We start from the raw sequence: 15,657 nt of genomic DNA, 5'->3' as shown, positions 1-15,657 counted from the left end.
AAACTTTTTATAATTTTTTGTGAAGTCCATTTCCTTTTGACTAACTCTAACTAAATTTACCCAAATTTTGGCGAAACTTCTGGCCGTCGTGCCCCACTCTCGATTATTTATAATAATTATAATTATTTATTAAAAAGTATTTAATAAAAAAAAGGTACTCTTTATTTTTAGAATTTTTAAGCAGTCCATTTTACCCCTAGTATTACGCAAATTTTTGTGATGCGCCTCCCATACTACTTTGTGGTTAATTTAGGGTTTTGCGAATAGAATTTTATTTCGTTTTTGTTTTTTAACGCCTAAATCAGTTTTATTAAGCAGATACGAAAAAAGAATCTTTATTCATAGTTCTGCCTAGTTTTCATATTTTCAACGACAAATGTCCACAAAAAGGTTTTAAGATTTAAAGATTTACTTTCTCTCCTAAAAGCACTAACCTCAACTCCCGCTTTTCTAATTTTGAAATCTGGCAACTCTATTTAAAGAAGAAACGATATAGTAAAGGAGAGAAAGTAATATAATAAGATAAATCCAATTGCCAAACCACGAAAGGAGGGCGAGAAACAAGCGAAAGAGAAATTACTCGACAAATAACAGAGAAAAGAAATAAAACGGAAAACGGAGATGCGAATCAAACTAATAAATACAAGAAAAATACGTTAAATTGTATAACAATAATATATATATATATATATATATATATATATATATATATATATATATATATATATATATATATATATATATATATATATTCTCACGTATTGATTCACGGATGGAAAAATGTGATGACACTATATTCCGGAATATCATCCGTTCGCTCGTTGAACTCCGACTGGAATCCTGCATCCGACTGGAATCCTGTAAATCCTGCATCCGACTGGAATCCTGCATCCGACTGGAATCCTGCAAATCCTGCATCCGACTGGAATCCTGCAGACGTTTCGCCAAAATCTCACTTGGCATCTTCAATGCTCACGCTCCGAAAACAGTGTTCGAAGTGTTTTCGGAGCGCGAGCATTGAAGATGCCAAGTGAGATTTTGGCGAAACGTCTGCAGGATTCCAGTCGGATGCAGGATTCCAGTCGGAGTTCAACGAGCGAACGGATGATATCCCGGAATATAGTGTCATCACATATATATATATATATATATATATATATATATATATATATATATATATATATATATATATATATATATATATATATATATATATATATATATATATATATATATATATATATATATATAAAGAAAAATATAATAAAACTATACGAAATATACAAAGTTTTGGTCGCAACTAATGAAATGTCGGAAAACCGTACGAGACTGGCTGGCTAAGTATAAAAAATAATAAACAGGACATCGATTCGGCTATAAAAAAAAACAAAAAATGGACGGGAGTAACACGAGGCACCGCCGATTGAGATGGCGGTTTCGTTCGAGATAGGAAACCTTAATAATTATTACTATTATCGACGGAAACATCTCTGATGTCACACGCACCGACACGTAACGCATTTGTTTAAATGTGTAAATAGGTTTATTTTTAAGCGGGCTCCTCAAAGACGCGATGTAATTGGTTGTAATTAATAAAGGTTTCTATCTGCGCGTTTTTTTTTATAAACTGCGTAGAGGAAGTCTTATCTAGAAAATTAGGAAAAATTATATTTATTTTATCTATGTCTAATCTCAAAGAGAAAAATATTTTTCAGCTGTATACCCACAAAAGTGATTCGAATTTGATGAGATTTGGTGAAATGGTAACTTTTATGCTTAAAAAAAAACCATATTTGCCTGGAAGCGAAAAATTTATTTTGCGAATTTATGATTGAACTAATTTAATCCGATTTAAAAATGTATGACATGCATCATCGTCATTTTTGTGTACGATAAAACTTAAAAATGAGTCGTTTGTTTATACATTTTTAAAATTAATGTAAGTTTCAATTAATAAAATGCCGAAAATCAAATTTCCGCTAAGCAACTTTTTTTTCTTAGCTAAACCCCATTTTTAAGGTTCATTTAGCAGTAGAGTAGAAGATAAAAATAAGAATCGAAATTTTTCAACAGACTTTTATTAATTTAATAAAAATCTTTACGTTTTTTTAATGTTAAGGTTAAAATTTAATTTGAATTTTATTTTCGTTTTATGACATTTTTTTTGTTTATCTTTGGATCGGGCTCTTTTAAAAATTGTCAGAAGTATAATAGAGAAAAACAAGATTTCCATAAGCTATAGAAAGAGAACAACATACAGAATAAAATTTAATTACAATATAATAACTGTGTAATGTATTTAATTAAAAAAATTAATCATTTTAAACGACAGTTAATTAAATCAAATGTTCGGTTCCCTTAGAATTAATAATCTAATAATTAATTAATAAAAATAATTTCTGTGGAATAAATTTTTAATTATTCTGTTTTTTATCGTTTGAAATTAATTAATATCTAACAAATAGAAAAAATAATGAAATAAAAGGTTTTCTTAGAATAAACTGGGGACAAGTGTAATGTATTTAATTAAAAAAATCTAATCATTTTAAATCAATTAAATCGAAAGTTCGCTCCCTTCTAATTAATAATTTAATAACTAATTAATAAAAATAATTTCTATTGAATAAATTTTTAATTATATATAATTAAATAGAAGAAATAATGAAATAAAAATTTTTCTTAGAATAAACAGGGAACAAAGGTGACAAGGGACAATATAGTCACTGTGTAATGTATTTAATTAAAAAATCTAATCATTTTAAACGACAGGTAATTAAAAAGAAAGTTCGCATATTGAGTTCTTTGTTTAGTTTCGAAGCGAAATATTTGTGCAAATGAGTTTTTCGAGCAATTTCACAAAATTTCATCCATATCGATCCGTTTTTATGCAAGATAAAAATTAAATTTTAAAAAATTACAGCTTATTGGGTACGGCGAAACACTAAGAAAAAAATTAAAACTGAAAGTCGTTTTCGGCATTTTCTTCAGTAGTTCTGATATTAATTAAGCTTTTAGTGATCTTTTTTTAATCGTCTACGATGTAATTTTTTTATTTTAAAATTCCACCCGCATGGCGGGGTGGTGGGGGGCTCCGTGTCCGCGGTTTTGATTCTGTTTGCGAGCACGTGGGCAAACGCCATTCCGCATTTCCGATTGGCAAACCGCGTTTGCCTAGTAAAAGTGAAAATTACATCATGCCCTGAGAATAGGCGTGCATGTGTCGACTCTAAATTTATACCGAAACTCGCCGACAGAGAGCTCCAATCTAAGGAGAGGCGACGGTGACCAACCAAGTGCTGAATGGGCATGCTCCAATGAACTGGTTAAAAACCTCAAAAAGCTCGTTTCTTTGTTAGTGTAAGGTTTTCTTAGTGTTTATTTTATTTTGTATACGTATCATGGGTGTCATTGTAAGATTTTAGTATGATTTTTTTTATTAAATTTTATTTCGATTAATATCGTTTATTTAAAATATCTAAATATCCTGATGAGTTAATTTAAGCATCGTTATCCTCTAGCAGAAACTGTATTATTACATTTTAAGGCCTATAAACACACGAATGGTGGCATGAACAATTCATTAATTATAATTCAGGATAATTTTGAAAAGTTTATCTTCAAAACGTGGCTTATCCAAAAATTCGTTATTTTAATGGATGCTAAATTCATATTAGATTCATGTGGTAATTTCTAGCAAAATGATCTTGGCGAATTATTTAATAAAATGCTGTAATAGGGAACTAAAAACAAAAAAAATTAAAAATCACAATTTAAATCTTTAATAATAATAGTAATAACAATAACAATAATAATAATAATAATAATGTATTTATTTTCGAACATAAATTTTACAAATGAATAACGAGAAGTAAGTATACCAATGTTCAAAAAATGGCGAAGTTCAGATAAGAAACTCACATTAGTAACTCCCTGATCCGCTTAACCAAATAGGGAATTAATTAATTTATAATCTTAACCTAGGCAAAGAAGCATACCTATAATATATATAAAAAAAATGAAGAAAATTAAAAGTGATATAAGCAATTAATTTAGAAAAACTTATATAAATAAATAATTAAATAAAAAACTCTATATATTGCACAAAATAAACTAGAAACTATGCATGTATGCGTAACTAAATTGTCTGGTACTTCCTTATTCCATGAATAAGTCTAAGACATGAATTTTTCTTTTGTCAGAACTGTATAAACAATTTGTGTAAACAACATCACAGTAATTGAATAAGGACAGTACGAGGGGGTCGCAAAGTAAAGTCTTTACCTTTTTTTTATTATTCTGACATAAGCTCTTCAACAACAACTATTTATATTAGCCGTAAATCTAAGAGAACTATAAAATACTAAGCCGAGATTACGCACAGTCTCCTTTATGGGCAACACAGTATCCCCGATTTCAACCCTTATATTGTCCTTTGCACTGTCAATATTTAATTTACGTCCTAATAATAATAAGTAACATTTTTGGGGATTAAGAAGGAGGGAGTGCTTTAAAGACAATTCTTTCGGTGCATTTAGCTCTCTACAGCTCTCCCCGACACTCCCCCTAATAAATGACAGATATACTTGGGTATCGTCAACATAAAATTGCACTGAACACTTTTTTAGTGCCTTATTCATCACTTTATTTATGTATCTAAGATTTATTAGTCTTATAAGGTTTTATGTAAATGTTTTTAAATCGATATTTATGTATTTTTTTTTTTTGGAAAATGCTTTTATTATTAAAGAAATTAAAAAATTACAAATATTTGTGTTATATGATCTTTTTATGTAGACCTCAATTCGCGTTTTTAATAACAAAAAGGTGACTAACGACTTTGTTTTTTTGTGTGTTTTAATTTAACACTTAAGAAATGACAAAAACATCGCTTATGTAGGTCTCGAATAATAAGCCTTTTCGAGGGTCCGACAGTTACTGTTTCCTCTCGTTAGATTGAAGCTCTACGACTCTAGCACTCGCAAAACGAAGAAAGTTTTTGAAGTTTTAGTCGGATAACTTGGCGGGTTTGCGTCGCGTAAAAAACCCTACCAAAAAAACCTAGCACCCCCCCCAACCCTCCCGTATTCGATGCCGTCGACGTGAAAAAAGCGGAACTCTCTCTTCTTCACAGTCAGTTAATAATTCAACGATATGAGTCAACGTAGTCAACATTTCGGTTTGAATAAATAAGCGATAAATTAAACACTGGTTACGTTTATCGTCCCGCTTTTTATTTCCAAAACGCGCCCTGATTAGTTTCGCAGACGCCGCGTTATTTACGGGAACTGCGCCCGAAAGCGACGTTCCTGGGAACCGGCATCTTCGTCGTCGGTTTTCACGACGAAAAATTCCATTTTTCTGATCCGGGACCAAAAAAAAAAAAATGCGGCAGTCCAAAAAGCAACTTGTGGTCTCTGGAGAACTGAAATTCAGAAAATGTCGATTTTTTGAGGTAAATTTTACTTAGAGGCAGGCGGGTAGTATGAGAATTCTTTTCATTGTCATATACACGTTACTACTAATACTAGATAAGTGTAATAAAAAACATTTTTCATGTAATGATAAAAATAACAAATAAATCAAAATAAATAAGAACTAAATGTTCAGATTTTCACGAAATTATATATTTTGACATGATAACTGTTTCGACAACATCTTATTTTTATCAAATGATTTGTCCATTAATTATTGGTGACTGACCTTACAGTAATCTATATGCAACAGATTTCACTTCACCTTGTATATAGATACATGGTTCTTAATACCGTTAAATACAACTAAAGTAGCATTTTCGAGTTTAATCCCCAGTTTTTTCCACATATCCTTCTGCACTTTCCTAGTACAATTGTTGTCCTGATGGTGATCCGTTGAATGTACTTTTTCCAAGTAAGCCTTTGCTCGAATGTGTCTCCTAAATACTTTGCTTCCTTGGAGAAATGTAGTCTTTTTGTTAGTCTTATCTACTATTGATTTCGACTCGCCTGTAAATGGAACAACTATCATTTTTCCTGGGTTAACCCGTTTTGCACCTGTTTTACACGATTTTAATATTCTCCTGGCTTCTCTACGACAGAGTGCTGGTAATTTTAACTCTTACCACAATGACTGGATCATCTGCATATCCAAGGGAATAGAAGACCTCTGCAGACAGCTTTTGCAGTAGGTCTTGCAGGCATGCCGTCCCCACCGCTGTCCTTGTAGTCGTCCTAGAGTACAGATTATTTTGTACCCATATAGCGGCGCTTTCGTAATAGAATTTGCTGACACGAGATTGAACGTACTATCGATGTTTAAAAAGATAGCCGCAGCTATCTTCTGGTCTTCTATTGTCTTGACAGCTGCCTGTGTAGGTCATCCAGAGCTGGAGCTGTTGATTTCTCCCGTTGGTAAGCGCATTGACGTAACGTGCGGTCCCTGAGGTTCCTATCCACTAACCTTGACGACGGTCACATGTCGAGGTTTGTCCATTCTCTTATATGACTACTGTTAAGTACAGCCAAAGTATCATTTTTAAGTTTAGGCCCCAGTTTTTTCCATATGTCCTTCTGCACTTTTCTAGTACAATTGTTGTCCTAATGGTGATCCGTTGAATGTACTTTTTCCAAGTAAGCTTTTGGTCGAATGTGTCTCTTAAATACTTTGCTTCCTTGGAAAAATGTAGTCTTTTTCTTAGTCTTATCTACTGGTGATTTCAGTCCTGTGCCGACTCGCCTGTTTGGTAAATGGAACAACTATCGAATTCTTTGAGTTAACTCGTTTTAACACCAGTTTCGTACGATTTTTATAGCCTCTCGACAATGAGTAAATCGTCTGCATAACCAAGGGAATAGAAGACAGGAAGGAAGACAGAGGAAGAGAACTCCGCCTTGCAGGCATCCCCTCCCCACCGCTGCCTTCATGGTCGTCTGTCCTAGAGTATATATTATCATCCTGTTTCTTAGTTCTCCTCCTATTTTTAGCATTCTCGCAATAGAATTTGCTGCCAGCTATCTTCTGGTATTCTATTATCTTGGAGAGCTTATTGTTGAGGTCATCCAGAGCTAGAGCTGTTGATTTCACCGGTTGGTAGCCTTGGCTGCGGTTACATGATGAGGTTTGTCCATTGTCTTATATTTCGAAGATACCATCATCGCGCATAAATGATTACTAGTTTTACTAGTATTTTCTGTCGTGCCGTTACCAGTTGGAAATATGTGTGGCAAGATCCGTTGCCGCCTTTCAAGACTAATTCGGCCGTTGTACACTAATTGTACGATTAATTAATTCGTAATAGATTTCGCCGATAAAGACGGACGAGCGGACGCGAAATGAATAGTTTTTTTTTTTGATCGGGTAATTAAATATGCCGGTCGAATCGCGTCGAAATTTTTGCGGCTGCCATATCGAGATAGGTGATTTATCGCGCGTTTGTTTTTTTTTTTAATTTATGCCCGATTTGAAAATCGATAGAAAGCGGTTGCGTGAGGGTTTTTTTTTCGGTAGTACCGCCTCAAACATTAAATTCTCGTTCAAAAATCGGGGCACTGTTGGATTTGTACCAAAATTGATATCTGGGGTTTGACAAGCTCTGTGATCCCTAATATGCTCAAAAGATGGCGGCTGACATTTGACTTATTTGACAAAAAAAAATGCCTTCTGAAAGAACCATACTGAAATTTTGCCCGGCGTATGTAATGTTGTTTTAAGTAATAAATTTAATGACTTATGGGGGGAGGGAGGAGGAGGATTAATTATAAGGGTTATGTTGAGAAACAAAATTTGGATAATAGTTAGAAATTGTGCCTTAATTCTTGTTGTTTAAACATTGACCGCACTTGGAACCCGTGAGGCACTTTTTGCCCTAAATGTCCTCCTACAAAAGTGTCGCGACCAACGTAAAGACATCTACGTGGCTTTCATCGACTACGAAAAAGCATTTGATAGGGTTCAACACGACAAGCTTTTTAATATATTAAGGACCTCAGGTATCGATGGTAAAGATCTACGTATCATAGAGAACTTGTACTGGAACCAAAAAGCAGTGGTACGATTTGATGGAAGATTAACCCGCGAGGTGTCAGGCAGGGATGCATTCTCTCCCCGCTATTATTCAACCTTTACTCAGATGTGATTTTCAAAGAGGTTCTACAAGATAAAGACCATGGAGTGAAGATCAACGGCGAACTGATTCGGCCTTCAAGAGCTGTTGGATGGCGTAAACACGATAGGACGGAACATGGGCCTAAAAATGAATGTCGCTAAAACAAAATTTATGGTATTCAGTCGCCAGCCGCATGCCGATGCATATTACAGATATCTTGGATGCGATATCACAGAGCAACTAGATCCAGATAAAGAAATCAAATGCAGAATAGAAACAGCTCGCACAACTTTTATGAAAATGAAACCATTCTTCTGCAATGATAACTTAAACCTCAAATTGCGCCAAAGAATGATCAAATGCTACATTTGGTCTGTGTTGTTATACGGTGCTGAGACTTGGACTCTCAAGGCCAATGCTATTAATCGCCTGGAAGCATTCGAGATGTGGTTGCATAGAAGAATGCTCCGAATACCATGGACCGCCCTGCAGACCAACGAAGCAGTTTTAAATAGAGCAAGTGCCGTCCGTGAGTTATTTAACACAATCAAAATACGAAAAATATCGTACCTGGGGCATGTTCTTGGAGGGGACCTCTACAAAATCCTTCAACTTATAATGAAAGGCAAAATCGAAGGGCGCTGAGGTGTTGGGAGGAAACAAATGTCATGGCTAAAGAACATCCGCGATTGGACCGGAATACGCAGTGCCGAACAAGTATTCAGATTAGCCGAAGACCGTGATCAACTCGCCAATATGATTGCCAACGTCAGGGGGACCTGATATGGCACCGAAAAAAGAAGAAGAAACCTTGACCCTTCTCGCTACCTCACTTATAATTGTAATACAGATAATGCGAGTCAATATATTAAATACATTTACCAGAAAAACTAAAAGACATTTAAGTATTTCTAATTGAGGTAAATTTAAGTACTACTTACTAATTATTACTCGGAATAAATTTGAAAGTCATTATCTTCATCTGAGTCAAGTAGAGAATCTTGAGAACCGCTCGATATTTGAATTTCTAGGGCTTCGGCTGAAAATTGTTTCAGTTTTTTCTTTGGAAGCTTCTTAGGGCTAGAGATATAAGGATCGGAGGATACATAAGTCTATTGAAAACATCTTCCAGTGTTTTTGCACGAGAAAACTTTCGAGAGAGATCTTCACGATACTTCTTTATGTCTTTATATCTGGCCTCTTGAGCCTCATCGGATAATTGTCCAATTGCCAATAGCGAATTTTCTTCTACTACTTAATACTTTATGCACAAATGTTTGCTCGGCTCTCCTGACAGCTTTCAACATCTGTCTGATACCTTCATGTCCTCACGAATATCTATCGTTTTTTCACTACATCCAGTAATCACCGTTTTCAGATGATTCACTAGGTAATTTCATAAATGCCCTTTCTAGTATAAACTAGTTCCTGGCAGTTAAATTTTAATACATTAACCTTATAAGAACCAGAATTGGAACTAGTCCATCTTGGTGAGCAGAATATCGAAAAAGATAGAGCATAATCAATTTGTAAAAGTTTTTTTTTCTTTCTCCATATCTAATGGCATGCATCTTGTATTATGTCGATTATGTCGATTTAAGAGTTTTTTTTATAAAATTTTGCGGAGATAGACATTTTTTATTTATGTTATTACAAATGATGCCCTAATACAAAACAAAATATACAAGTAAAAATAACATTTTTCATTATACAAAAAACAACTAAAACTAACATAAGTATGATAACAGATAACTGAGTTCCAGAAGTTTAAATAAGATGTCGGATCGAAATGGCAAAAACAACCTTAAAAAGAATGAATAATAATAATAGTAATATACTTTATTTATAAATAGGCAACCAATAAAGGTATACAGTATTTTTAAAATAACACATAGAGTTATAAACAACAAATACAAGTAAAAATGGACAAAAGTTGGTTAAAACACGAATTGAAAAGTGCACTGCTGGTACTCATGTACAGAGTAAAATTCCTTCTGGATAACCAATCGTTTCACCTCAGTCTTAAACTGACCGCAGCCCGAAATCCGTTTCATCCCGGGTGGTAATTTATTGAAAAGTTTTATAAGGAAGACGATTGAGCTATTTGCTACCGAATTTAATTCATGTTTTGAAATATCTAGGTTATATTTCCGTCTGAAACTATAATGTTCATTGGTTGCACGCGTACCTATATACTCATTATAATTAGATTTAACCATCGTAGACCGGGAAATGTCAAAATTTGCGTTTCAATAAATATATTTCTGTAAGAATAACGTTTCGGTTTAAAGCGCATTGTACGAATTAGCCCAAGCAGTAATAGTAATAATAATTTAAAGAGGACTGAATATACGAATAATAATATAGCAATAAAAGACTATAATCGGCCCTTCTTCTAAGCCGCCCAATGACAAAACAGTGTGTGGATAGTTTTTTTTTTAAATATAGTCAGTCCACCTGATGAGGTCAAGAAAGACCACAATCGAAATAAACTCCCAGAAATAACGCAACCCGCCTCTCCTCGATCCTTTTATCGTCTTATCTATGCCTCTTACTGAGAAATGAACCAATGATGGTGAGCGATATAAACAAAATATTAATAATCTAATGTTTACAGAGTCAGAAAATACCTCACAGAGGGTATATTTTAAATAGGCACATTTTTTACCTTCAAGTTTCAATCCCGCTTTAACAAAGATCGCAACTCCTCCTCCATTGAGTTCAGAACGTGAAGCGGAATTAGCAAGCCGATAGGACTGCAAATGATTATTATTATTATTTTACTTTTCTTAATTTTTATTTTTCATATTTTTTAGAAAATCCTGAATATTCTATGTCTGACGTTAAAAAAATATCCGGAAAATGCTATAGTAAAATTCAACGAACGGTTAAATATAAGTTTCACCCGTATAAGTTCCTTCCAGTGCAAAATTTAACCAATGAACATAGGCAGAGGCATATATATTGCATATGTATTGCATATTGGTTGCATAATACATTGTTTGGCGTTTTTCTTTCTCAGTACGACCCATTTGAAATATCTTAAGTTATTTAACTTAGGCTACAGATCTTTAGTTTTGAAAAGTAGAAACAATTGCAAACATAGATAATATGGTTGCTATCAAGGCAAACTTGACCATTTTTAAACAACATGGCTATTATCCAGAAATCGAATGATAATTATTTTTAATCTGAAATATCTCAAAAACGACTAAATGAAATGTCAGTAAAATATATGTTTTTGAAATCAGGAAAAAAAGATCTACGATTTAAGCTTATAACATATACGGTATATATATATATATATATATATATATATATATATATATATATATATATATATATATATATATATATATATATATATATATATATATATATATATATATATATATGTATATATATATGTATATATATATATATATATATATATATATATATATATATATATATATATATATATATATATATATATATATATATATATATATATATATATATATATATATATATATATATATATAATATATAAGCAAGATGTTTTTATCCTTTTGACAGCTTGCGATCGTCGTTTGTTTTTTCTGGCATTTGCAAAAGTCTTGAAACTTTTTTTCAAAATTAACCCTTTAGGTGGGTGTCAAAATATAATGATTAACCGTATGCAGTAGCGTCCCGTTTTTTGCTATCCTTCGCGCCGATATGGAACAAAACCACATGAAATTCATATCAGTTAATAAACGCGAAGCGTTTAACTTATGGACAAATTGCGTCATGCGATCGTAAATTTCAAACACAACGGCGTCGTAAATGAATGCCGTGGTAGGGTCTGAACTCCATGCGGCCTCTACTACAATAATAATAATAATAATGATCAGCGCATCAAATGCTCGTAAAAGCGAAAATCGCAATTATTGTTTTTACGGTTTCCGCCCTCAGGCGCTACGGTCCGTTTCCACGGTGACCTACAGCGGCATATTTCCAAGAAAACAAAGAAAGTTCGCAGAGTAACCGATTTTTGGCACAATGTAGGTAAAATAATCCGGAAAAAATAATTCTCATAACATTTACAGACGTAGAAAAGCAACTTGTTCAGAATAATCTTCTAACCAACACTGCGTGATTGTCTTTCCGAGCAGCAATGTCCACATACGTAACACTTTTGCAGAACAATTTATAAGATCTCGACCTATTTTCACAAAATACTCCCGTAAAAATGCTAAACGGAAAATAATATTTGAAATGCGCCTGATAAATGGTCCATCCTAATATTTTTTTCATCGTTAATTTTAATAAGAGTGAAACAATTAAATTTTGAATACAACGTACTTATTTAGGTAATTTTTAATCATTTGTATTATTTAGGGTTATCGTATTTTCTCTAAGTAGTAAAGTGATTTTATAAATAAATATTTATAAAATATAGAGCGGTTCATTTAGCCTTTATAGAGCTAAAAAAAGCATACGACACCATACCCAGGGGGATACTATGGAAGGCAATGAAGATCATCGGATTGCCACAAAAATTAATAGAGACCGTTAAAAAAATGTTTGAAGGAAACCAAATACCTATAAAAATCGAAGATAGACTCTCAAAAAGCTTTAAAACAACAAAAGGGCTGCTACAAGGATGCTCCACATCACCAACATTGTTTAAAATATTTCTAGAGGAGATCTTAAAACCATGGAAGAAAAAATGTGAACAAATGGAAATTCCAATCAGAGGCGACTGTCTTTACACGTTAAATTTCGCGGACGACCAAATTGTACTCGCACAAGACGAAGAAGACCTAAATTACATGTTACGAAAACTGAAGGAAGAATATGAAAAAAATGGAATGGAAATAAATTTTTCGAAAACGGAATACCTGGCAACAACAGAAGATGGAGAAAACTACCTACAAGTCGATGAAAATCATCAAATAAAGAGAACCAAAAATTTCAAATACTTAGGTTTCATAATATCTCAAAAAGGGACAACAGAGGAAGAAATGAACAGTAGATTAGACCAGACGCGAAACTGTATCGACAACTAAATCCAATACTCTGTGATAGACACATCACTCGACACACCAAATCACATATATTTAACACCATAGTACAGAGCGTAATGACATACGGCGCGGAAAACTGGGTGATCAACAAAAAATACAAAAGTAAAATACAGGCCACTGAAATGGAATACTGGAGGAGAAGTTGTAGAATTTCGAGAATAGACAAAGTAAGAAACGAGGAGATCAGGCAGCGAATGGGTGTCAAGAAAGATACCTTAACATTGATTGAAGAAAAGAGATTGGTATGGTATGGGCAGATGAATCTATGGAAAAAAGAGGTATCGGAGATGAATGGCAGGACAGAGATGGATGGAGGCGTAGGTTGAGAGAACGGAGACAGCGACAGCTGTAAAAAACCCTATATATATATATATATATATATATATATATATATATATATATATATATATATATATATATATATATATATATATATATATATATATATATATATATATATATATATATATATATATATATATATATATATATATATATATATACATATATATATATATATATATATATATATATATATATATATATATATATATACATATATATATATATATATATATATATATATATATATATATATATATATATATATATATATATATATATATATATATATATATATATATATATATATATATATATATATATATATATATATACATATACATATATATATATATATATATATATATATATATATATATATATATATATATATATATATATATATATATATATATATATACATATATATAATATATATATATATATATATATATATATATATATATATATATATATATATATATATATATATATATATATATATATATATATATATATATATATATATATATATATATATATATATATATATATATATATATATATATATATATATATATATATATATATATATATATATATATATATATATATATATATATATATATATATATATATATATATATATATATATATATAAATATTTAATTTTTATATTTTCAAAACTTTATAAGTAAAAGTGATTTTCTGATTCTATGTCCTGCACTTCCGACTTACCGGATATTTTACTACCGTCAACAAGTTATTTCAACAATTGTCGTAAATTGTCAAAACGATATACAATACATCGTACGATTCAACAGGCGTGAACCTTAAACATTTCTAATAGATCACTCTATTCCATATTCTATTTTCTACAGTACAAAACTACAGTATAACAATTTTAAAGTGTGTTCACATGCAAAATCTCCATCATTTTTAGTCCATCTCCGCAGGCTTGATGAACGTGGTTTCTAAAAGATAGCCTCATGCCAAGTGCTACTCCCAAGTGTTTAAAAGTGTCACGTCTTCCTAATAATACCTTATGTAGGTGATATTTGAAAACTGTATTGCGATATTATCTGTATTCAGGGGCGCGTTATTGCAAACAGAGGCTCCAACTTTGCAGAGATACACAGTCAGCAACATTATAAATCAGAGCAAAATGTGCCCGTCAACGTCAGCAACTATATTCTAAATTCTGCTCTGAGGAATGCCGGTACTAGCCATTAACCAAAGGGATCACGAAGCTCTACGCACTGTAATCTGTTATAACACGACCAAAAATATAGTGCATTATCTAAATATGTTCGCATATATTACAGAGGCATTTGACTGTGATCCTTCCAGTAATTAAGTTTTTATGTATCTGATGCTCGAGCTTTGACCTTGCGAGGCTGTTTTCACTGGATAGTTCAAATGGTAAGGGTAAGTACCTCTACTCTATTTTTCTTACAGGTAAGTTTGAAAATAATCATTTTTGTCTTGTGTGCCTGTCGATTAACGACATTCTTCTTCTTGTATTTTTGTGTCTTCTACAACAGATAAATATTTATTAGAATCTTACAATTAAACAATTTTTCAAGATTTATGTTTTTTAACACTTTAAAATATGGAGACTCTGGAGTGAAGCAGGTGTTCCCCTGTTAGAAGAAGACGTGGAAAACAACGAAGAATTTAAAGACGAAGTGGAGATGGCAATCGAACCAATTTAGAAGACGAACTACCTAAGCAAATAAAAAAACGGATCCATTTGTCTTCGGATGCTAAATAAATTGTTTTGAATGTTTAAGCATAAGAAATTCAGAAGGGGAAGTAGGAGCAGCAATGGAAACAAGTGAAATGACCAAAGTTCCGAAGTTAACTGATTAGTGATCGAAAAATTGTTGAAAGTGGGATAATCAATAGGAAAGCGAGAGAAGAAATATCGAGAGCAAAATAGGCCAACAGTGTATTTGGACGAGACTATCGCCAAATACTGTTATTGTGTTGAATAATTTGAAAAATTCCAAATACCAAGCACAATGAAAATGTTTTGTGATATTTGTGATATTTTCAAAAAACAACTTCTGGAATTATTTAAGATAAAACATTTTAATAAAGACTACAAAACGGACATAAAATCTTGAGATGACCCCCGTATCGTTTTATATTTTACCAGATTGAGATGATTTGTTTTGAGTT

This window comes from Cylas formicarius, unplaced genomic scaffold, assembly GCF_029955315.1.
Source record: "Cylas formicarius isolate icCylForm1 unplaced genomic scaffold, icCylForm1.1 PGA_scaffold_5__7_contigs__length_24384050, whole genome shotgun sequence".
NCBI classification, from domain to species: domain Eukaryota; kingdom Metazoa; phylum Arthropoda; class Insecta; order Coleoptera; family Brentidae; genus Cylas; species Cylas formicarius.
This window is presented reverse-complemented; position numbering follows the sequence as displayed.